The sequence below is a fragment of the Manis javanica genome, chromosome 11 (genome assembly GCF_040802235.1).
Source record: "Manis javanica isolate MJ-LG chromosome 11, MJ_LKY, whole genome shotgun sequence".
Classification (NCBI taxonomy): Eukaryota; Metazoa; Chordata; class Mammalia; order Pholidota; family Manidae; genus Manis; species Manis javanica.
Window position 1 is genome coordinate 31,698,917 of NC_133166.1, and position 26,545 is coordinate 31,725,461.

The following is a 26,545-nucleotide window of genomic DNA, read 5'->3' on the forward strand; positions in this document are numbered from 1 at the left end:
TATTCTCTCTTTCACAGACAAGGATGCTGAGACACAGAGAAATGAGTATGTGACAGAGCTGGAAATTGTAACTAGGCAGTATAGGTCCTAGAACCCAAAAAGCCATACCACCACTTATACTACCTCAGATCAATCAGAGAGCCATAGGGGAACTCCATGCGAAATCAGGGCTGGATATCAGCCTGACCCAAGATCCAAGAACATGAAGTATGCCACTAGACCCGGGAATTTCTATAGATATCCAGGAATTGGCTGAAAGTAAGTCCTGGAAATCAGGAAGGGTCTCTTGAAGGCTTTACTTTCTATATTTGAATTTTCCTTTTTGTAGTTTCTTTGTTGAACTTCCTATGGAAACCATGTTTTAATTAAATTCATTTTGGAAAAAAAAACCCTGTTAGCTTACAGAGTGGGGCAAACACATTCACTCATATCCACAGCTTGGTTAGTGGATAATGGAACAGGGGATTTCAGAAGCTCTTGAATCTATTGTAGTGGTAGCATGCTTGAATTCAGGGAGTTTTAAAGCTTCCCCTTAACCCTACCCCTCAAATTCTGTTCCTAAAAAGCTTTGTTACTTTTGATCAGAGGAACAATATAAATACTAATGAATAATAATGAACATGTTTTTTTATAAAAAACAATCTCAAACCAATCCTTTATGACAGAAAGACTAGAGGGAGAAGTGATATATTAAATTTAGCTTGACATGAATGGAATTTTTATTTTATGTGGCATAACAACCTATTGGGGAAGAAATGGTCCCCATTGACTTAAGAGGCCTGCTATCACTGTTGGTCCAATTGCCCCATGTAGATGCACAGAAAAACTACTGATAGGTACCAGGTGAAGAGTAAAGGCACCAGTCTATAAAAAAAAGCCTGTTATCCCATTCACGTGCAGTTTTTCCCAGGGCTTACACATCTAAGACCTCAAGGAAGGAAGGATACAAAGGAAGTGATGGAACCTAGGAGTCGCTCTAGGTAAGTAGTACCCTCAAGCATGCTGTGGGACAGATGTATCTCATGAGACTGGGCACCATCAACCTGTGTTAGATCAGAAGGCTCTATTTTCTATATTTGAATTTCCCTTTTTGTAGTTTCTTTGTTGAACTTATGGAATCCATTATGTTTTAATTAAATGTATTTTGGGAAAAAAAACCCTGAAATGCACTAAACTAACAGCAAGGGAAATTAGCTACTATATGCCATTGTGCAAAGGTCTAGAAATACAGTAATAAGGAAGGCAGAAATGGTCTCTGCCTTCATGTAGCTAAAGATCTTTTGGGAAAGAAAGACAATGAAAAAGAAATTCAAACGTGATGTGCTATGAAAAAGGAAGTACAAGTTACGATGTACTAGTCGAGAAAGCAATTAGACATAAACAGAAGAGAAATTCTCAGTAGAAAGAAATTAAAAGCCAAGATAAAAATCAGGAATGCTCAGGAGTGGGTGGGAATAGATGGAGATCCATGAAGCCCAGGAGGCTTTGCTTGAGTTCAAGTGGGTTGAATATTTCAATTAGGTAAGGACTCTATTCTTTTTCTTTCTGGGCCTTTGTCCAGAGAGTGCAAGCATTCTGAAAGATTTGTTTGAACCCAAGCTCTTTTATTATTCTTTTTATGTATTAGTTAAAACTGTTATATACAACAGGGCTACAGAATGTGGGAGATGGGGCTATTGTCCAGAAGAGCTCACAGCCCATTTGGAGAAACAACATACAAACACAGAAAAAGGGCTGTTAGGAGCCCAAAATGAATAAAGCCTTAAGGAAGAAGTTGCTATGGGTAGAAATGAAGAGGGATGGCGTTATGATGGAGAGGTCCTATTTTAGAACTTAATGGTGAGTTGGACACTCCAAGACAGGGATTAGTGAACAGGCCTATCCACCTGGATTAGAGCCCAGTACCTATCCCCTGTAACACTGTTGACATTTTGGGCCAGGTAAGTCTTATAAGAGGCCACCCTGTGCATTGTAGGGTGTTTAGCATCCCTGGTCTCTACTCACCACATCTAGCAACATTCCCCTCAGCTGTGACAATTACAAGTGTCCCCTGGGGGGCAAAAATCATCCTCCAGTTGAGAAGCGCTGCATCAGACCCTGCCACCATGTTGACCCTGGCTGATGGCAGAGGAAGGTTCATCAATACAGGGGAGATTCAGTGCCAAAGATGAGTTGACTTAATTTCTGATGAGATAAATAATTGGCATGAAGATTATACATTCTGGTATCTAGAAGGGGTTCTAAGACTCCAGAACGTTGTGCAAAAACTTCCCTTTCACTATGAGACATATGGGGTAAATTGTCCTTGAGACCAAACGTTCAATGATCAGGACTAGATAGCTATTTCTGGGCCAACTGAACAAGAAAGGTAATTCCATACTAAGTCTTACTCAAAGGGAAGATAATCTGCTCAAACAAGTCTCCATCAGGAATCTAAAGTATAATTATGTCAACACATAGGAGATGAGCAGATTGAGCCATGAAGAGCTGGGGCAGGTAGAAACAGATATGAATCTTCACTTCCTTTAGCTTTGAGCTTATTCACAGGTATTAGGAAGCTAGACTACAGATAACTCTTCCAACTCCAAAGTTATATGTATGAGATAAGGGAAGACAGTTTGCTAACATCATATACTACTTATTAAGTGTCTACTATGTCCCAGGTACTTTATAAACATCTTATTTAATCCTTACAACAACTCTGTTAAGTATTATTTTTATAGTATAGCTAAGGTTAGAGGGGTTAATCACTTACCCAAGTTTTTATAGCTAGTAAGTAGCCAAAATTCAAACCCAAATTTGTCTGACCCCCCAAATCTTGATCTTTCCAATTAACATGCTTTCTCCTAAGGTGTGATAAGAGAGGAAATGATGTGAAGGTAATTTCAATTTCAGTAAGAGGTGGGGATAGAGGAAATGAGTAGGGTCTGGCTGAAAAAGGAATTGTGTAAGGATAAATCTTTACTCATACATACAAAATTTCTTAGCAAATATTTAATAAATATTTATAAAATAGTATTGTGCTTAACTATGGGATTATGTTTGAGGGAGGCACTGATGAATGTTGAGTATCCTAAATATGAATTAAACTATCCTTGTTCTTTAAGAACTCAATCTAATATAGCAGATACAACTAACACTTCTACAGTATAATATGAACAAAATGCTATTGGAGTTGTGGGTTGATCACTTTCTAATCTGAAAATGCTGGAAAGCTACTAAGTAACATTCCCCAGACTCCTTGTCAGCTAGGATTCACATGTGATTTGGTTGATGAATCTTGTGAGAAATCAATCAGAACTGAGCCATAGGAGGATAGAGGAGAGCTACATGGAATCTAATTTGCTTGTGTACATTTGGCAGAGGTGATGTGTGTGATTCTGCAAACCAGGAGTTTTCTATAACAACAGCAGTGGCAAAGTTAGTGAGGTTCTGTGGTAAAGCAACAGTAGTGGGAACATTTCTAATCATGGTAAGAGTGAATGTGAGGGCTGGAGATTGTTTCAAGGAGTTGGACCTACAACTTTCTCTTCCTGTCCTTTCAACAATTTCATGAGCTCTCAATTTCTTGTTTTAAATCTCTGCCTAAACTAGAGTGGATTCTGTATTATGCAATGAACATCGATTGATACAGTAATAAGTTGTAAACAATTGACTCTCTGGAAAATGGGAAAGTGGGATGAGTTATTTGACTTGGATATATCTGGAGGCAGTGAAGATCTGGTTACTATTAGTGTAGACTGGTAGCCCATGATACACAGAGGAGAAACAGTTATTTAAATGATTACCTATGGACTGCTAAACCAGTAAAATGTAAGCCAGAGACCATCTCTGTCATCACCTTCAGAGAGTCTCCCTGGGAATAAAGGGAACCAAGAAAGGCAGAGCCAAGAGATGACAAGGGATGGATTCTTACTGACATGATTTGAGTCCCTGGGTCCAGGTATATCCATAGACTTTATAGTTACATGAGAAAATAGATTTCATTTTTTATTTAAAAATCTATCATCATCTGGGGTCATCTTCGATGAAGTACCTATTAAAGGCAAGGCTCTGGTGGACCAACTAACTTCTGAGTTAGAGCATTATGGAAGGGACATGGAATACAAGGGCAGGGATTATGCTGGTTATTTCTAACTGTGTTGAAACTCCCAAAGAAAATTATAGGCTCCAGATTCAAAATTTCTAGCTCAAGGCATGTTTTGAAAATCAGGGTCTTTCTATGATTGCCCTAAAAACATCCCTTATCTCTTATAGTCACATCTAACACACCAATATTAGGAGCAGAATCTTCTTCATAAAATGCTGAATTATGACAGAGGTAGAATTAATAGCCTCACTGGATCTCTGATGTGGAAGTTAGGGTGCTGACTGTAAAAGAGTGGTATTCCAAAAAAAAATGGTATCCTGTGCTGCCAAATTCCTGAGTGTACCTTGCCTGCAAAAGCAGCTTCCATCTTCCCCTGGTCTTACCTGTCTTGAAAACGCTATAGAGATCTTATTGTAACTAATCTCTAAGAAGGCTCCAGTGATTCACACCTTTAGTATTAAATGCCCTGTGTGGTTTCCCCCTACAATGAATGGGGCTGATCTATGTAACATATAGGATATTGAAGAAATGATGGTGTGTGATTTCTGAGGCTAGGTCATAAAAGACAATTTCCACTTTGTTCTTTCTTAGATATGGGGAAAGCCATATGCCATGTTGTGAGGACACTTCAGAAGCACTATTGAGAAGTACACATGGTAAAGTACTGAGGCCTCCTGTCAACAACCAGCACTAACTTGCCAGGTATGTGAGTGAGCCATCTTGGAAGCATATCCTCCAGTCTCAGTCAAGCCTTCAGGTAACTGTAGCCTAAACTGACATCTTGTCTCAACCTCATGAGAGAAATTAAGCCAGACCACCCAGGTATATGCCATTTCCAGATTCCTGACCTAAAAACAGAAATTATATGAAATGCTTATCATTTTCAGTTGCTAAATTTTAGTTAATTTGCCACATACTAATAGATAATATTACCTTATTTTGCACAGGGATATCAATTTTCCTCCCTTTATATCCTATCTCCTCTCACTAACTTCAAATCTATAAGTTGAGTCAGGCCCTAGCATGCCCTAGGGTACTGATTACTAAGTAAATCTGGGAAGAGAAGGATTACATGCCAGAAGAATAGTAAGATTTTGCTAAACTGCATAAACAAATATCTGGAGAAAATGTGTAGGAATAGATCCTGAGGGTGCAAGGCCAAGGAAAGCTGAATTTATTCGTAAGAGAACACCAGGTACTTTGGAACCAGTGTACTAGTTCAAGTATCTGGATTGATCCAGTTATGTTCAGTTGGTTAACTGAACATGACTCAACTGGTGAGTGAAACGAAATAAAGTTTGGCTGCCATAAAAAGAACCAACAGTATACCTTCTCTTCACCTGACAGCATGCACAAATAGAACTATGCAGACAGCACAAGCATCCCTAAATGTTATATTTTATCCTCTGAAGATTAAAGGTTGTATGTGTTGCTACTGAAATGGGCTTTCTAATTTGAAGGGTAGTGAGGGATCCTGAGGTGGCAGAGAAAAGGTGGCAAAACATAACTGCCACAGACACAACAGGCCAATTACCAATATAACGTAGTATCAGAGTGGTAATTGGAAGTTTGGATCTACAGAGATCAGATCTTTGGTAGCAGTTAATTGATCATAGGGTTTCCAGTACTAAAATAGATGGGTAGCTCCCTAAGGACTTAAATATTTGTGTAAATGAACAAACTCTGGGCTGGGAAAACAGAAGCCTGACTAAATACCACTAAGAGTAACATAATAGCCCTCACCCATTCCTAGTCCTGGGAGGTGTACAGACTCTGAAGCCCTTAATATAGAGTATGCTATGTACCTTTGAGAAAGGACCTTGTGATTAACATCAAAAGAATGATGTGTAAATCTTTCTCTCAGGCTTTTCCCAAAGGAACATATAGCTATATGGTTGAGTAAAACTGTGCAAGGGGTGGAGGGAGGGGACCATCTTGATCTTTAAGGGATTATTGGACAATGGTGCTAATCCCTGGTGACCTAGAATACTATGCACACAAGACCCACTGGTCTTACTGTAAATCTCCAGCATCCAGTAGCAGCCAGCCTTTAGAACTCTTGAACAGGCTTTTGAAAACCGAGTTCCAGTGCCAACAGGGAGGGAACACTTCGTAAAGTTAGGGTGTTGTCCTTAGCAGGGATTAGCAAATTATAGTCTGATGGCCAGACCTGGCACACATCCTGTTTTTGTACAGCTTTTAAGAATAGCTTTTACACTTTCTAAGACTTGTAAACAAAAAGAGTATGTGACAGATACCGTATGTTGCCCTTAAACCCTGGAATATTTGCTATCTTGCCTTGTACAGGAAAGTGTTTGCCAACTCCTGTCCTAGCAACAAACATAGATGCTGTTTCTTCCTTATCTACAATACATGAGCTGGGGAACCCAGAAGTGAGATAGACACCTCCTACTCTTATACCTGTTGATCCACTCATAAAATGTTTTGCTTTCTATTCCCTCAACTTTGAGCTTTGCCAGTTTAAAAGATATTTAGTATCCCAAGGAAGAATGCACTCCTCAGAAAACCCAACAATGTTTCTACTTAACTGGGAGTTTATATGACTAGTTGGATTACTTTGTCTTCATGACATTGGAACAATAGGGAAAGAAAAAGGTTACAGTGTAGGCTGGGTATATTATCCTTGATATCAAGAAGAAATCTGATTGCTGCTACACAATGGGAGCAAGGATGAGAATGTCTTGAACCCAGGGGATGCTTTGGTTCACCTCCTAGTATTGTATGTACAGTGGTAGATGTTAATAGGAGACTATAGCAATCCACTTCAAGCAGAAGCACTAAGGAATGATAATCACATCATGTGAAAACCTTAACTAGCTGTGGATGCTGGCAAAATGAATATGATATAGATGATGACGGAAGGATGTTATAGAGCCTCAAGACCAGTTGTAGAAATGATAATGTACTAGCTACCTATCTCCATTGTTCTGTTTTATATATATATTTATATATGTTGGTCATGCCCGTTGACTTGATTTCCCTCCTACTTTATATAAGGCATATTTATAGTTAATGATTTGTACTAACATTAATTTATTAGTTTTTGTAATTATACTATGGTTATATAAAATGTTAATTATAGGATGCTAGCTGAAGGGCATTATACTATGTAACTTTTCTGTAAGCCTAAATTAAATAAAAAGCTAAAAAAAAGCACATTATCATGAAAACATACAAAGTTCATAATTTAGAAATACATGATAGTGATGAAATTTTAGATGCAACCTGGTAATAAAAAATAAGATACACTTAATATAATGTCTGATCCTTTTAAAAAGATACAAATGATATTAAATATTTCTTCTAAATTATACTACTGGTATCAGGAACTTTTCTTCTAGTATTTCTTTAATTATTGCTGCCTTAATAGTCTTTCTTATCTCTTCCTTAGAACTGAGATACTGGAATCTCTGAATTTATCCTAACATGTTTCTTAACTTCCCCAGTATCTTTGTTCTTTCAGAATAATTCTTTAGCTTGTTCTTCCAGTTTTGCTAACTTGTTCTTCATCAAAGTCCATTTGCTGTTTAGATCATCTTCTAATTTAAAAATTTTTTAACAATATAGTTCTTTTTAAAACTTAGATGCAATATTCTCTCATATTCCTCTGGGGATATTCTATATAAAAAGTGAATTGGAAAAATACATGTAAGGTGCTTAGAATGTCTGACACTATACCCAATATGCACTAAATAATTATATTTAATATAACTTCCAAGATCCTTCTAATAACTGTTTGCTTGGGTGTTCTTTTATTTGTTGATTGGTGGCACCGTTTTATGGTATTGGTCTTCCTTGGGTATTTGGTGGTTCTTCATTTTGTTCTCATCTTGTTCCTTGTTCCTGTACATGATGCTATTCCTGTTTATCATAGTTTGCTCTTGTGATTGTGAGGCAGGGATAAAATGTAATCTCACAGGGCATGCCAGTGGCTTGATGCTTTGGGTGTGAAACAAGGCTTCCTTTTGTAGACCTAGCCTCCTGGAGTACTGCTTGGCTTATCTGCCCTAAGTTTCCAGAAGTTACTGTGTCAGCCTATGTGCAAATGCCATTCTGGGTTACCATTAGCTTTGAAGAATGGAGGGAGAAGCCGACCCAACCAGAGGTTTCAAATTCTATTCTCCCAGAGTTACCCCTTTGGGTTGTTCTAGGACACTGTGTCCTTCCCCCAAAACCCTTCCCACCAACTCCTTGTATCCATTGCTTCTAAGCTTAAAGTCTGATTCTTGCTTGGCCAATCTGATCCCATCTGCTCTCTGATTTTCAGAGAGTTCTCAAAATTCCAAATTCCTAGCCCATACTGGCAATATTGGGCTCCAATAATCTCCAGTTATCTTGGGTCATGCTTCACCCCCTGCCCCAACCCCAACTCTGTGCCTTGGTCACCTGGCAAACTCAGACTTTTGCTTCAAGACTTAAGGCTTTTTTTCCCTTTTCTTTGATTAATATTTTACCCATATTTATTTTCAGAATGTACACAGCTCCTTTTATACACCTTTATTGTTATTTACAAATATCTCTGTCCTCCCCCACTAAAATGTGAATAAATTAACAAAGATAAGCTTTCCAAAGGTCTAGTTCACCAGAATATTTTCCTCAGATGGTCTTGCTGAGAGGTAACCTATTGTATGTTTTCTAAAAAATGAAAATTCTGATATCATTAAAACTTGGAATTTATACCATGGACCAAGAATGAAAAAGGTTTAACTTGCCTTATCTATGAAGAAAATGATTAGGATAAGCAATCCTAGGAAAAACAATTAGGATGGAGATGGCTAATTCTTCTCTAGAGAAGAATCAAATTTTTAACACTTGAGAAAGATTCATCTTAGACAAGTTTATGCTAACCCTACATTATTCCTATGTATTCATTGGGAGAAGTGTAATAGATGTTAATATCTGACTACTTTGTAGTCAGCAGATGTGATTTGGAATCTCAGGTTGCTATTTATTAGTCTTGTGAAACTGGATAAGCAACTTAAATAATCTGAGGCTTCTGGAGGCAACCTTCTAAAATGGCTCACAGTGATCTCTGCCTCCTGGTATTCCTGCCTTTGTGTAGTACTCTCTCTTCTCTTGCATGTGGATCTAGGAACTTTCTTTTTTTTAATAATCAACATAAATTTATTTCTCACATTCTTCTGGAGGCTGGGAAGTTCATGATCAAGGTGCCAGAAGATTTGGTGTCTGGTGAGAGCCTGCACTCTGGTTCACTTAGTGATTCACTTTTAATAAACAGAATACAAGAAAAGTGATGGGATAACATTTCTACAATTAGGTTGTAAAATTTTGTGACTTGTCTTACTGGTTGGCATTCTCTCACTTGCTCAACTTGAAGTTGGCATGTTGTAAATAGTTCTTTATAAAGAGGTCCACATGTCAAAGAGCTGAGGGCAGCTTCCCAATCAGTCCAACAGCCAGTGAGTAACTGAATCCTGCCAACAGGAGTGAGCTTAGAAGTGGATTTTCCCCAGTGGAGCCTTGAAATGACTGCAGCTCTGGCCAATACTTTAAAGGCAGCCTGTGGGAGACTATGAAGCTAAACTTCACATAGATTCCGGACATACAGAGACTGTGAGGTAATAAATGTTTTAAGACATTACATTTTAAACCATTAAGTTAATTTGCTATGCAATAGACAGCTGATGCAGAGCCTTAGTTTCATCTCTAAAATGAGGTTGACAGCCTACATCAGTTATGATAAATTACATAATGTATATAAAGCATCTGGTATCCAATATATTTAAAAAAGGACAACTATTATAAACTAAAATCCACCAAGGATCTCTACCAAGTAATGTTTTGTTATGACATTGTTGGTATTAAAATAATGATTTTTAATGAAGCTATAGCCTTTTACAGTGATTTTACACACACATCTTATTTGATTCTGAGATGAGGGCTGTGAGTAAAACTGTGGTATAATAAGAAATAACTATAGTTTTAGTCACAAGTTTCTGGCAGTTCCTAAACCTCTTTGAATCTCCTGAACAACAGGAGTCCCTTTTGAGCACACCTGAGTTTATGCTAATGAGGTGACTTAAGGTGGGCTCCCTAGATAGCCTCAAGATGGGGCTGGTCACCAAAAAACTAAGTGATTAGAAGGTTGGAAATTTCAGTCCCGCCCACCAATCTCTGGGTAGAGGGAAGTGGGGGAGGGCTACAGATTAAACTCCACAAACTCTTGAGCAAGAGTTGATGAGCTTCTGGATTGAACACTTGGAGTTGTAGAGAGAACAGGCCTGCCTAGAGAGCATGGAAGCTCCATACCCTTTCCTACATACCTTGCCCTATGTATCTTTGCCATCTGTCTGTTTCTGAGTTACATGATAAACTGGTAAATATGTTTCTCTGTGTTCTATGAACTGCTCTAGCAAATTAATCAAACCTGAGGGGGTCATGGGAACCTCCTCTTTAGCTGGTCGCTAAGGTGACAACTTGGACTTAATACTGGTGTGTGAAGGGAGGTGGGATGGGGGGGCAATCTTGTAGGACTGAGCCCTTAACCTGTGGGATCTGATGATATGTCCCAGTAGTGTCAGAACTGAATTAAACTGGGACACCTGGTCAGTATCTGCTGATAACTGGAGAATTGCTTGGTGATGTTGAAAAAAAAAATACTGGAAAAATGGAATAAAATATTATTCCTTTTAGAAATGCAGAAACTGAGGGTCAGAGAACTTAAATGATATGTCCAAGGTTCCACAACTAGCAATTGTCAGAGCTGAGATTCAACCCTAGTCTTTTCCTATCATTAACATGTTGACTTTCAATACTTAATGAACAACTATTAGATGTCAGGCAATATTGTAGGCCCTAAGAATAGAGGCAGTCAAGAAAAGTCAAAGTCTCTGCTCTTAAGGAACTTATATTCCCACTTGTACTATGCGATTAGAAATAAGAATTGCAACTTTTCATTCATTAAATCTTATGTTTTTCTGGATTGGTGTTTTTAGTATTTTATGACTTGGAAATGCAATGTTTACTTTATCATAAACTTTGTCCTGATTTGAGTAGATCTAATTAGCAGTGATGTAATAATGCAAAGCAGAGGCATAGTTGTGCATTTCAGTATGTGACTGGCTAAATACTGGATAAAAGCTCCATACATACATCAAACCATTCTTCATTGATTTTCATAACAGGGTTTGTGTCTTGAACTTCAGATCTTTGTTTCATAAGCTCTGTTAATTTCTCATGCTTTGGCGGAGTTTAGTTGATGAGTCTGCTTTCTTGAGTACAAAAGTAAGCAGAACAGGTACAGTTATTGGTGTGGCACAATTTAAGGAGCACTGGACTTAACTTGATGCTTGCAGGAACAATGTGAGAGCCTCCTGACTGGTAGTCAGTTGTGAAATTATTAACACTCAGAACAAGCCCATAACAAACTAGAGCTCTCTGTATTGTATCTGACTGGACACTGAAGCCTTGAGAGTTGCTTGTTTTCTAGAAAACAAATCTTTTTTCTCAGAAACTTGTACTTGTTCTAGAAACAAAAAATTTTGTTTCTAAAGCCTTCCTGAAAAGTGATGTTGGCTTAGTTTCTGATGACAGTTGCCTGGTTGATTTATGCTGCTTAATATTTGATAGATCATATGTGTATTTAAAAGCTGGGACTGGTACTTGAAAAACAAATTGCTGTTAAGGTAGGTGTATTCTAAAATGATCTGCACTGCTGCCTCTTGAAATAGGTGCTTGGTTGAGAAAAACATGGCAAAGGAATGTCGCTGAGTGAATCTGGGCGTCTCCAGAAGCATTTGAGGTTTTGATAACATGACTTTCTACTTCTTATAGTGTAAGAGATGATGTTGCACCTTTTCATTTATAGTAGTAAAAATAAAGGCCCTTCTCTTTTGCATTTTAAAGGCCTTTCTCTAAACCCAAAGTACTTAATGTTAAGCAGTTCTTCCACAGCTGCAACATGATTATACAATCTACTGCAGAATTAATTGCCTAACACCTTTGAAATGCTTTGGAAATTGAAATCCAAAGTGATTTTTAAAATATTGCTTCAGTTGCATGGAGAAAAACTTTGGAATAAAATCTTGTTCTGTTTTTCTAAGCCAATCTTGTGCTATACCATTCAGACCAGATTTTATAGTTCCCCTTCACATATTCTGGGCAGAGAGGTGGGGGGCTATGACTTTTATGAAATCTTGAAATCATCTAGTGGAGTTTAAAAATTAAGTTAAAAGATAATTCCAACATTGAAATTCCTACGTGTGAGTTTTGCTTCTCTACCCACTAAGAATTCTGACATCCTCTTCCCTGAGGGGTAGGAAGGGTGAGGAAGAGTTAAGGCAGCAAAAAGGACATGGCAGTAGCTGCCAACCTGAAGTTACTAGAGGTCTGAAGACTCAACATTCATCCCTTCACTCAATGAAAACATAGTGAAATCCAAATCTGGGCATTTTTATACATCATGGGCCTTTGATTAATGTACTTCATTTCCTATGGCAAAAGATAATCATTTCTCATGTTCCCGAATTTAGATAGTTGTCAAATTTGTGCCACAAAACAGCGCCACAAGGAGTCTACCGTGATACTATATGGGATGGAGAGGTCCAACATATATTCCCTGCTCTTAAGAATGGAGATGGAGCATCTTTCAGTTAATATGTATGTTTTCCAAAGGGGTCCCTAAAGTTCTGGGTCTCCTCAGAAGTATATGAAAGTCCCAGTATCATCCAAACTTTGAGCTCATCAAAAGAAAGGGTCCTATGCAGGTGGACCCATTATTGCCTGTACTAATGGGTCTAAAATACCCATTATAATAGCTTTTCCTTCAATGCCCTCACAACATGTTACACATAACCCCTTGAAGGTACAAACCTCTCCTCCCCCAACAATCCCATTTGAGAACCACAATAGCTTCCCATTGTACTTGAAATAAAATCCGAACTCCTTATACTGGCTTCTGATACCCTAAGTCATCTGGTTCCTTCCTACCTTTGACAACTTGTACCATGTTCAAGGTGCTTTTTATTCCAGAAATTAATCTTTCCATTCCTCAAACACACCAAGCTCTTTCTGTATCAGAGTGTTTGCACTTGCCTGCTCTCCATCTGGAATATTTTTTCCCTTATCTTGATTTGACAGGCTCCTTATCACTCAGGCTTCAGCTCAAGTGCCACTTTGTTGACTCAGTTAACACACTCCATTACTCTGACATTAACCTATTAGATTTTCTTCACAGCAGTTTAAAGTTTGTCTTTCCCACTAGAATGTAAATTCTTTGAGAGTAAATGATACCTTTACTCCCTTTAGTTTCTTAGCATTGCTGTGGATTTAGTCTAAGTTGGATTTAAGAAAATATATATCTATGGAATTCTGGGAAGGTAGAATAAAATGTAGGTAGTTAGGTCAGCACCTTAACCCTTAAGTCCCAGCTTCTTTGGGGAACGTTTTATTTTGCTCGTATTTGTCAAAAAGCCGTGCTAACTGCAATGTGACAGATTTTGCCTTCTCAACACATAATTGTTCTGAGAGTAAGTTAAAACAGTCCCGTGGGAACTTTAGAATTTTGACAGCAATTTTTAAGATAGAGGACTACTCAAACTATTTCAGGCTGATTATTTCCCCTACAAAACACATGACTTATTAAACTTTTTTTATTCCATCATATTTATCAGGGTTTGAACAAATTATAAGAAAAATGAGGACATTTGTTTTCAAGGTTAACTTCTAATTTGAATTATACACCCTAATTATCATTAGCCTAGCCTAAGCTAATAAGTAAAATCCATTTATTATCAAACTGTTCACTAACAGAAATAAATGGCATTTGATGATTCCTAATGATGTCAATATATCTGGTGATTTAGCTTCTGGTCTATAAAGTATTAGCAGTGGCAAAGTTTTGAATGTTAACAGTATGGTAGATGGGTGAATAAACAGAGATCAGACTAAGTTTGGAATGGCACTCATTTCATCATTGAAAGTTAAGTTTACCAATAAATTCTAGTTTTTATATTGCTTTCCTTTTAGACCACTATATTATTTAAGATGATTTTGCCTATGGTAATAGAAACCCCCAATGTAAACTGTCTTAAACAATGAACAGTATTTATTGGCTTAGGTAACAAAAAAAATTAAAGACAGGATAGTGATGAACTGATTCAGTCAGAGCTTTATTTTCTCACTCATTTTTTGGTTTTCTGCCCTCTCCTGTTGACTTTATCTCCATGCTAGTAGCTTGAGAGATTCAGCAATTCCAGCCTCCCAAGTACACAGGACATTTCTCTCTTAAGAGCAAAGAAATGTCTTTCTCAAAGCATCTATAATACTGCTTGTTTTCACTAGCTTGTATTGAGTCACGTATTATTCTGGCCCAATTGTGGCCACAGTAATACTATACCTTAATAGGCTTAGATCTAGGTTCCTGAACAATTTTTGTAAGGGCAATGGCAAATGAATGTTGAGGCTTTGATAATAAAGGTGAAAGAATGGAAGGGAAAGAAGTAGATAGCTAACCAGTTTTTCAAATGGTGGATGGGTCATGAAATTAATCTTTGTGTCCTAATCATCATTTTAAAAATTAAATAGATTGGAGATTGCATTGCACATATGAAGGGTTAGTACTGTTTTATGAAACTTTAGTACTCACACATATACACACCTGGATTATAATGTAAGATGTTTCTTCTTGTGAATTGGAGTAAAACAACTTTGAAACTACTATCTTAAACAAAAGTTTCAATCCCAAAACTGGAGTGGGGTGGGGTCAGTTTTTGCTTAAGTACATGGATTATGTAGGGGAACAATGGATACCTGAAAGAATGTTGGTACAATTTGGGAGAGGAAAAAAACAGATGCTGGGATGTAGTCAGCAATTTCCACTGCAGCCTGCCCACCACTTTAGTTATGATTTAATCTGTAGTGGACGTCAATAGGGTCATTAACCAAACATATTTTAGTCTTTCTAATGTTTTCTAAATTTCAAAGTACATCTCCTTCCAAAAAAGGACTTCATACCTTCCATCCAATAAGCATCCATGATGGGTAGTTTATTAACATTATCATTTTGTTGGTGGAAAGTATTATGATAAAAGACTTCATTGGAAATGCTTGGCTGCTAGGAAAAATACATGTATTTAAAAAATCTGAGCATACCTTATCATCTCCCTAATCTTTTAGGTTTTAGTTTTTATCTTATTTGACGAGGACTTTATAGCTCATTTTAGTTTAACTAAGTGAAGAAACTAAGGCCAAGGGAGGATGAACTTAGATGTCTAACACAATTAGTTACAGAACCCAAGTCTCCTGACACTTCAGTTTTTTTCCATTGTGCTAATTAACAGTGGTTATACCTACTTTAAAAAACAAAAGTAATAAACATGCTTAAGTTCCACAGGCAACCAGATTTACATAGCTGATCAATTCTTTCAAGAGGGTAGGTGAATTATATTTTGGGGAATAAAACTGCCTAAGATAACAGAGGAGCTTATTAAAGAAATGCTGCTATTCAATACAAGAAAAATCAACTATAATTCAGTAAAAAAATAAATGCAGCTTTTGACGTCTTTAAAAGGCAAAGAATAGCTACCACCTAATCTGTTTAAATGAAGCTTGGGATTTTAAAGCTAATTCTTATGTTACAGTATGAATTGTATTTCCCCTTAATACTCTACCTTTTAAACTAGAGAATTAATCACTTTTTTAAATTAAGGTATCATCATTGATCACTTTTTGTATGATTAGAAATTTGCAGTCCTATGAATGATCCTAAAGAAGTGTAGTTACAGAAGATTACAATTTATATATTTATGTATGTGTGGTATTGTAAGATTGATAGAGGAACAATCCTCATTTAAGAAATCAAGGCAATTCCTATTTGAAATACAGGGATTAAAGGTGGGAAAGTTCTTTGGGGCTGGACATATTAGGGGAACTTTACTGTTTCATGCACAGGCAGGAAGTGTAGCTTTCATCTGAGGGTAAGAGTATTTCTTAGTCCCCAGCTGTCTCTCCCTTATGAAGTTGAATGCCACCCATTTCTTCCTCTAAGTTCTTTTCTGTGTGAAGTGGTTTGTCACAGGCTTCCCTCTAGCTCGATAGATTCTCTAATATTTGGAGCCTTAGGGAGTACTGGCAGAAGGGTAATCAAAGAGCTTTAGAAGTATAAGAGAAAAGGAACCTAAGAGTGTTGAAGACTTTGTTTTGGTTTTATTTAAGGAAAGTCAATTCTGAAGGGTAGTTAAACATAAAGAACCTTCTTTTGAGTTCAGTCATGGTAACTACAGTAGGATAGGGTAACACAGAATTTTCTGTTCTGGACTGATAATGCCTATCATCCAACAGGTGCCAGACCCACCTTCAGGCTCTAAAAAATCATTTCCACTATCCATACATGGTATCCATAGGTTAGTCCCAATAGATTATAGAACAGGTGAGTAGTTGGTATCAGAACCAAGCTGGGTAGTGTTGGCATTAAAGTTATCTAGTAGCAGACAACAGGATCCCAGTCAGTAGACTTGGATTTAAAGCAGGAATCTAGTCTTTCAGAGAAGGTGGTTAAGGGTAAAGGACTGGAAAGCAAGAGAGGTCTCAAGAGGTCGACATCCTGAACAGATGACCTAATCAAGGGCTCAGTTCAGTAATTATGTGAGTTTAGTCTTCAGACTTCAGGTATCAGCCAGATGTAGACATGACAGAATTGTATATGCTTCTCAAATTAGGGTAAATTTAATTTCAGGATTAGTCAACAAAAAGTACTGCATATATGAGTAATTATGTTGAACCTTTTTAGATAATTTTTGATAGCAATTCAATACTTATTTTTACATATTTTTATATTAAAATAATCAGTTATACTTTGAAGTAGATAGCTAACTTTGGCTGCATCTAGAGAAAACAGGATTTCAAAGAAATCTCCCAATTTTAGTAGAGTTTTAGCTATACTACCAAGTCACTGATGCTCTTGCAAGTTTGAAAGGCAATGCCTGCAAAAATCACTCTGGAAAAGATCTGTTTTAAACTAGGTTCTGCTACTTACTGTGTGACCTTGGGCAAATTCAAAAATTACATAATTCCATAGGATTGCTGTAAAGATTAGTAACATACAAGCATCTAGTAAAGTACCTGACAGATAAATAGGTGCTTAATAATGTGACAAAGGGGAAAAAACCTGGGCTAGAACTGCTTAATCTTACTGCATCAGACTAGGTCAGGTCCTATGGCCTGGAGAACTACTGAGTCTCCACAAATAAAGACTCACATTAGAAGTATGTGTGTGGAGTGAAGCATAAATGGGACATGGTTGGATATAGTAGAGAGCTAATGTATGTCGAGTATCTACTCCTATTTCCACTGTTTGGACTTTCATATACATACTCATTTAATCTTAATAACTCTTCAAGGGCATGATTGTAATTTTATTACAGATAACTGAGGCGCACGAAGGCTCAAATTGCCCAATGTTAAATAGCTAGTTAAGAAGTGGAGCAGATACCTCAATCTAGTCATTCTATCACACTCTGCCTTAGTAAGAGGTACTCCTACTCCCCCAAATGGGAGCTAGGTTTGAATACATGAGATGAATAAATAATGGTTACTTACAGTAGCTCTTGACTACAGAGGCAACACAAAATATTTAATACTGAGTTAGTGACCTGTGTTTTGTGATATGACATGGGAAGAAAAGCCTGGAGATAGGCAAGCTGATCAGAATTCTTAGTATTCTAACAAATTGATGTGGGTTTCAAAACCAATCATCTTAATGTACAGGAAAGCCTTAATAATTTAGACTACAATATTAGAATTTGCAATAATCTATATATGAACTGAGAAACAAAGAATGTATCTGAAAATGTTCTTCATACTTTCTCTGCTGTCCCCCAATAATTCAGCTTGAATTAAAGCTATGACATTCCTTAGTGACTTCTGCTTAACATCTTTACTGAATTCTAGGTAACAGAATAACTGAGCCAAAAACATAATGGGTAGCATTCTGTACACAAGCAGAATATAAAAATAGAAACTATCATGTTCTATTCCATTTTTTGTTGGTCCACCATCAACATTTTTCCTTTCTTGAGCATTTACTTTAATAATGCCTTTTCCAGATCATGAAGACATAGAGGTGGAATAGAACCAGTAAGACTTCAGTCCAAAAACTGGGAATCATGAGAACACCAAGCAGTTCACATCTCTGAGACAGACATAAAAAATAGAGGCAAAATAAAAAGAGATAGAGAATGAAAGTACTGAAGATAAATTACAAAGTGTTGAAAAGCAAATGGGAGTTTGTTGGAAGCAAGAAGGGGAATAGTTTTTTGAGACCTGAAAGCATAAAATAGTGTGATGTGTTTAGAGAATGGCAAGAAGTTCCATGTGACTGGAGGGCTGCATAGCTAGAAAGGCTGATAGTGATTAGATGTTCAAGATATACAATATGCTAAGGAACTGGGGCTTTATCTTGTGGATGAACATTTTCCAGTTATGACCATGGTACCCTTTGAAATTACAATGTTAAGAAATACCAACAATAATATGTATTTAAATTTGTGATTCTTTAGTTCTCTTAAAGTCTAAGTCTAAGTATAAAAAACTTGAATCTCTTTATTTAAAACCCCAAAGTACCAGAGATGAAGTATATCATCTTTTATTTTCATCCCATACTTGGTTATCAAGAGACATGCAAAACCTTGATTTTAATGAGAACAGTGTTTTTGTGTCTTTTTATCACATATCCGCTTAATATTAGGTGTAATGTTGCTAAGTCGAATCCGCATATGAGGTGCAGCATCAAGTCTTTTCCTGTATTTCGTTTTTGTTGCAGCGTAATATGAAAATCCTGTTTCACACAGGTGCATTGTAGCAAAGGGAAGCAGTACACGAACAGCACGCCTCGCAATGACTGGGTATTCTTGAATTAGGCTACTCCAAAAATCATTTAGTGAAAGTTCACTGAAATTTTGTTTCACTTGAGAGTCAGATGTTAAATCAATCAGGCTCTCATAGTCCCGTGCTACTAATGAGGCTGGTTTAACAGTTATTGTAAATGGATTTCTAACCCAAGCATTATTATCATTAGTTACTGGGAAATATTTTAACAGAGTAGAGCGCAAACCCCTTAGGTGCTGCACAATGGCACTGCAAATATCTTTATCAACTGTAGAATTAATTTCCGTCAAAAAGTCACTGAGTGTAGGAAAACAATCAAAGTTCTCTTCTTCTACAGATGAGGCCCAAAATTCCAGTTTTCTTAACAATGATGACATTTTATCAAATACTGTAAAAACTGTCACATTTTTTCCTTGCATTGACAGATTAACCTCATTTAATTTAGTAAAAATGTCTGCAAGATATGCAAGTCTTAGCAGCCAAGATGAATTTGTTAAACAATCAGACAGTCGAAAAGCAGAATCCATGAAAACCAACAGTTCACGACGAAGCTCAAAAAGTCTTACAAGAACTTTACCTCGGGAAAGCCACCTCACCTCTGTATTTAGAAGGAGTGCTGTGTGCTGGGCACCCATTTCCTCACACAAAATTTTTAGTAGTCTGGACTGATGTGGTCGAGCTTTAATGTAATTGATGATTTGTACTGCCTGATCTAACACATTTTTCAGAGATGTAGGCATTATTTTAATTGCTAGTGCATGTCTATATAATAGGCAGTGACTACTGGTGCTTTCAGGAGCCACATATTTTATCAAGTTGACAGCCTCAGCAATTTTCCCATCCATTGCCCGAGAAGCGTCACTACAAACATCAACACATTTTTCCCATTCAATTTCATGTTTCTGCATAAAACTGTTGATGCAGTTGAAAATTTCTTCACCAGTAGCATTACTCTGCAAAGACTCACATAAGAGTAGGTCTTCCTCAATAGACTTATTAAACCTGTAACGAACAAACACAAGTAGCACAGCAAGTCCTGAAACATCAGCTGATTCATCTAGTTGCAGTGAAAACCCATCACAAATTTTCAGTCTACAAACTAGCTCTTCTTCAATGTCAGCAGCTAGATCCTTAATTCGACGTGCAACAGTACTGTTTGATAGCTGTACTGCATCTATTTTTTTACTATATTGTTCGTCAAACATCCGCATCACAACGTCTTTTGCACAAGGCTTGATAAGCAATTCTCCAATAGTATGAGCCTCTCCACTCAGGGCTATATGATAACTTACATTGTATGATGCCTCTGTAGCACTTTCATTATCTGTATTGACAATTTTAGGTGTTGGGGGTTTACTGTTTTCAGGTGAATCAAGATGTTGCTTGAAAAAGCTTATGTCTTTGTCTTTATATGCAGCATGTTTAGTTTCCAAATGTCTTCGAAGCTTACTAGGGGCCAAAGAGCTATTTGACAAAATTTTCTTACATAACACACACTGAGCATGAGGTGCATCTCTATTTCCAAAGTAAGTAAATCCAAAAGACAAATAACTTTCATCATATTTTCTTCTTTTTGGTTTCTTACTAAATGTTATTTTGTTGGAATTGGACATAAATTTGACCCTGGGAAGCTCACCGTCTGATTTTTTAGAAACTGAAGGCTGCAACTGTTCATCTTCACTTTGTAATATTCCAACCTTTTGATCACTTGATTCAGATACAATTTGATAACAAAAAGATTCTACTTCTTGTTTAAGACTTCCTTGTTTCAGCAACAGATCCATAGGCAATGTGTTTTTGGTACAAAACATGGTTAATTTAGAATAAACATTGAGTTATTACAAGTGTGTTGAATTATAAGACAGGATACATAGAAGATGAGCAATCATCAAAGAGATGACATATAGCAACACATGAGTTAATTTGTAAATGCTGCCTATGCATCAATGCGCAGATGGAACATCACACGTTCGTGTATCAGATGATCTCTCATGCGACTTCCTGGTGCTCTCAGGTGTGGCACACCTTTTCTTAAAGGTAGATTATCACATAAAAATAAAAGCTATAGAAATGAGTTTAGTAGTCTTAAACTTATATTTTAAGATAAACTATAAAGAAAAACTATTGTTAGTATTGATCTTTTTCTCAGAACACTTATTAACTTATAGAATATTAATATTCTATAAAACACATTGGGCTAAGAATAATGAAGAGTTGAAAAGTGTATTTTTAAGGAAGGGATCTTGAGGAGTATGTCCCATGGCAGGTTGGCAAACTTTTTCTGAAAAGGGCCATATAGTAAATATTTTTTATTTTATGGGCCATATAGTCTCTGTTGCAACTACTCTACTCTGTAGTTGTTGCATGGCAGCAGCCATGGACAACATGTAAAAGAATGGATACAGTTGTGTTTTAACACATTTCTATTTACAAAAACAGACAACATAGGCCATAATTTACCAACCCCTTCTGGTATATTCTATTTTAGAATCTCTTAGTTTTCTGATGCCTACTGCTGTTGGATACATTCATCACAGATACCACTATACATCTGAAGCCTTCTTTCAGGACTAGCAATTATTTGATGAGTTATATATTAAAAATACACAAACATAGTTCAAAGTTTCACAAGACACAGAATTCTGTTTTAACCTAAATACGGTATGTTAACACTGAAAAATAAACTGTAGATCAAAAGTTAACTACTATTTCTCTAGAGTTAAAGTTACATAAATATTTATATTACTCAAGTTAAGACTCATTCATAGTAATGTACAATTTACCGATTACTCTGTATCCCAGGATACTATAGGTAAAGACTTAACCAGGACCTAAAGAAAATCTAAACTCTCATTTTAATAGGTTTATTTCTCATATAGTGATAAAAAAAAGAAAAGCATAATTAAAAGGAAGGGTAATGCAAATTTTAAGACCTTCAAAGAATACTCCTAGCTTTTTAAGATATGGCATACAACTTTACTGTCTATTTAAATATATCTGCTTTTAATTTAAACTTCTATGATTTGGCTACAGAGTAAGCTTTGTATTTCATGTTAGATCCTGAATCAAAATGGTTTTCCTACTAACAGCTAGAGGGTAAGATACCTGAAATGAGGAGTACTCTCTTCTGCAATCACACTCTCCACCTTGGCAGCTTGAAATGCAGACTCTTCAAAAGAATAAAATTAAGGTATGGGGTGGAAGGGGAGTAACCAAAAGCCTAGAATGAGAAAAATTAAAATTAGACACTGCAAAAGCAGAACCAACTACAAACCTTAAAACGCCCTTTCAGTACAATTTATTTTAGGTTGAGGCAGTGCAAATTATTCTTCACTGCAATGCAGACCTTGAAATGAAACAGAAGATGCCAAACACAGTAAAAATGCTAGTATTTTTGTCCTTTTAATATCCTGGTAATTTCATTGTTTTGAGATGCTCCTCCATCCACCGACTTGATAGAAATACATTAAAAACCTTCAAAAATTAAAGCTAACTTCCACATCTTACTGTCTTTAAAACTATGCATTGGAAGTAATTCCAAATGTAACACAGGGAAGTGTTACAAGAAGTATGCCTTTTTGCTACAACCATTTTTTTCCCCTCAATAACCAATCTCCTAATGTTACCAATGTTTACTGAGTGATCACTGTTATAGGAAGAATTAATATTATCTCATTTAATCCTCACAGCAAACCTTAGTCTATTAATAACTCCAGGGACTACTAATAATCCCACTTGAGGGATTCACAGAAGTTAAATCACCTGCTAAATTAACACATCTTTTAAGTGAAAAACTACGAAGAAACCCCAAAAAGTTCGACTGCAGATCCCACGTGCTTTGCCATTACTCGTGTGTTCCTTAAAACTCTTAAAATTTCCCAAGCATTAATGGGCAGTGCAGAAAGAAATGGATTATAATGAGTTACAACCAACACAACGTCAAGGGTCTTAAATTGGCAGCAGCAGAAATGCCTACTTCATTATTGGGAGCAAAAGAGCATTAGATTTTCCTTTCACAATCCCAATTTGGGTTTAGCAGCAGGGAACTTCAAGGCGCTGCTGGCTGACCACAAAGATTAGGATCCCTCTTCCTTGCTGCCAGAGAACATAATGGAAGAGGAGGCTCTGTTTTCAGGAAGGACGGTTTCATCCCCACCTCGTCAGAGGTGCTTCCCCGAATCTCTCAAGAACAAGGAGTCTAGACTCCCTAGAGACTAAAGTTTCTATTCATTCCCTTCTCTGAAGAGGGAAGCGGGGACGGGAACCCTCTTCTTTGGCCTCTTCCGGTTAAACTGACAGGCAATACAATCCGTTCACCCTCCCCCTCAGGCAGTTCCAATTTTGAACAATACCCCCAGAGGCAGGAGGGTCGGGTAGGACTGCAGTCCAGTCAGGAGGAGGTTACGGACTCCCCTTCCAGCGCCTAAATGCTTTCTTACACGGTCAATTGGATGTGCTGCCCGGGCCAGCTATCCCTCAGATCCTGTCACCGGTGCGCGCTGCCCGCTGCCCGCGCTATGTGGGGCTCACTTTCTGTCGCAGCCCACCCTTGTCTACAGGACTCTCTCGCTAGCAACAGGAAAATGTCGCAGCACCCAACACCATCCTTTTACTTCAACTCCATCAGTGACAGAGAGAGCGGCCTTCGCTGCGGCTGGGCTGCAGAGCAGCGCCGCGGTCCCCAGCTGAGCCTGCGGCCGCCATTTTGGACACCTCACGGCAGCGGCCATTTCAGAGCGCACTACTCAGCCGCCGCGGCAGCTCCGGTCCTCACCTTCACCGAGGCCTGAACGGGGTCAAGAGCCAGTCGTCGCGGACTGGAGGGGGAAGCGGGGGATGAAAAACAAACAGAGGACAGAAGGATTCGGGGACAGGGTGATGTCTCAGCTCTGGGATATCGCCTATGCCACCTCCACCGAGATCCGATTCGCGGCTGGAGCGGTCGCCTGTCTGAAGATAAATTTAGCACTCCGGGGCACCCGAACGTACAGTCCTCGCGAGCGACTCCGCCGCCGCCCAATCAGCGCCAGAGTTGCTCCCAGCCACCTATCCACGCTAAGCAGCGGGGTGGGACCGAAGGAAAGGACCAAGTTCGGTTGAGTCACGGCCCGGTCGTAGCCGCTGCGCTGGATTCGTCGGAGCTTCTGGCCCACCCGGTGCCAGACACGAAGCGTTTGTTTTCAAACTTCCCTGGGCCGGAGTCGGCCAGGCGTTTGTTTATGATGCAGATTCCTGCGTGCTCTTAGAGTTTGTGATGCTGTAGGGCCGGGCTGGACCGGATCGCAGAAATCTGCCGACCCATTGGCTCTCTCCAGGCGACGATTTGTGTGGATTCTCAGAGCCCCGGCTGTATGCGCTTTCACGACCTCTTTGTTCCCTGAACCTCACCCCAGGCCCTGGTTACGCAACCGCGTCCTCTTCCTGGTTGTCCCCCCGGAATCAGGGCAGAAAACGCCACCTCCCTCCTCGCTCCTCTCCAACGTTGGCTTGGCAGGGGTCCCCGCGGCCCGGCCGAGAGTTGACCCTGATGCTTAGCGGGGCGCCACCCCAGCCTGGGGTCTCGGATGACCCCCTAGGGGGTCGGGGAGTTGCTGTGTAGGAGGAAGTAAGGATAGCGGCGCCTCCGCAGTGTCAACGGGAAAGAGTCCGCTTGCTGTCTTGGCCGCTCACTTGTAGCAACCCCCCTGAGGAATGCCCGGCCGCCTGCGCCAAACGGCCAGCCCTGTGGAATACTCCTTTTGCCAGCTGCAGCATTCGGGTGTTTGAAGCATCGTTCTGCTACGTCCATCCCCTTTTCTTAGAGACAGCACAGCATCAGGCTTGGGGCCGTGTTTCCATTTTGTGGAGATCCGTCGTGGAGACCCGGAGTCGGTTTTTCCAAACTGTCTTCTTAGTATATACCCTTCTTGAGGGTAATTTGTTAAAGTGGGAGTAACATTAAACAGCAGGGCTCATTGTTTGCAATATTTTATTTTTCTGAAGCCCCATGGAAATAGCTAACTGAAAATTGGTATTTTTTAGGCACTGTCACCAAAAAGCACCCAACTTATGAAAAGCTAGGGCAGCTTTTGTTTACATAAATGCTGCTTCGAAATGTAAACAAATCTCAGACATTGAAAGAAGCCTAACTCTTAACATAGGTTAGGACTGCATAGATGATTTCCTAGAAATTGGCTGATAACAGAAGCCAACATTTGGTCCTAAATGTTTTAAAGCCATTTCAACTTCTTCAGAATAAGCTATTCAGATGTATCATTTTTATTAAATCAGTTTCACGTGAGCTTTAACCACAAGGGTGGAAATCATTTTGGCCAAGGGGGTGCAGTTTTACTTGAACATCAAAGAATTTCATTTTGTAATTGTAGTTGTCTAGTTTCATAATGTTGGAATACTATCCCATATTTTCATATGTTTTATATTTCAGAAAAAACTTTTACATATATGCTCCATCTTCACACATCTGGTTTACATCTCGAAGAAGGGAAAATGCAAAACATTGAACTGATGGGAAGAATAGTGCTTAAACAAGTTTAACTCAAGTCAAGTCTAGGTAACCTAGGTCCTAAAAATCTGAAGAGTCTGATAATTAAGGGGCTTGGAACAGAACTCCTTCTGTATTTGCTTAGTCAATAAATTATAGAATGTTGGTTGATGAGACAGATAAGAAAAGAAAATATATAGACAATGTGGAATTCAGACAGGTAGTGATGATAGCATTTATTGAATACACAGTATGGGCCACAAGCTGTTCTACACTTTTTCAGTGTATTAACTCGGTTACTCTTCACAAAAAAAACCTATCAGATGATTGTTCCTGTTTTACTGATAAGGAAATTGAGCACAGAGTAGTAAATAATTTGCTGACGGTCCCAAAGCTAATTGGTGGTAGAACATAGATTAGGTGAAATGCTAGTTGTGGGAATTACAAGCCATGTGACTGGGTAGGGTGTGTGTGTATGTGTGTGCACATGTGCACAAGCGTGGGTGCACATGTGTAGTATTAGGCATTAAACTACTGTGAATATTATTACAGCAATATATTGAATAAGCATAAGTAGTGCCTCTTTGTTAGAAAGGAACATGGTTCTGTTACCTGGGGTCAAGTGAAATCATCACTGGAAGCAGTGACAAAAATTTTGACTGATGCCCCAAACTGGCAGCCTCGTTGTTGTAAGAGTTCTGAGATGGCACATCTGTTCACACTGGTTTGCAGTGCAGTTGGGTTTGACAGAGCAGATGATAAGACAGGCAGCCCTGCAGCCACTGCTGTAGGTCGGTGTCCCAACCCTGCCCTGTACACGCCTCCATCCCCCAGCATATGTCTGTGGGCTGCTCTGGGAAGGGCAGGAGCCAGCTGAGGTGAAACCTAAATGAGCTGACAGCTGGGGGCCAGCTGCTGATCACACTCCCAGGCCCCTGAGCAGGGCAGCAAGTCCTTTCTTGAAGGGTTTGAGTGAAGAATCTCCACGCCTACCACAGTGTGTAACCTTTAACATAAAGTGGGTAAAATAGTCTAGTTTACATTATTTCTGTGAAAGTTATTGTGGTGGTGTGTGCTTCATCAACTTTTAAGATGTATGAAACATTTAA

General features: G+C 38.5%; 1 non-coding gene across 2 annotated transcripts; it reads right to left on the minus strand.

Moving 5' to 3' along the window:
• Window positions 1-18,697: 18,697 nt before the first annotated feature.
• LOC108396753 (uncharacterized) lies at window positions 18,698-25,359 on the minus strand. 2 transcript variants are annotated; one of them, XR_012122613.1, is made up of 3 exons: window positions 23,730-25,223; window positions 22,061-22,175; window positions 18,698-20,985 (listed from the first exon to the last, which is right to left on the minus strand). It is a non-coding gene; the product is annotated as an uncharacterized protein (transcript). The 2 variants fall into 2 exon arrangements; XR_012122612.1 differs by having other exon boundaries at window positions 18,698-22,175; window positions 23,730-25,359.
• Between the last annotated feature and the right edge of the window lie 1,186 nt (window positions 25,360-26,545).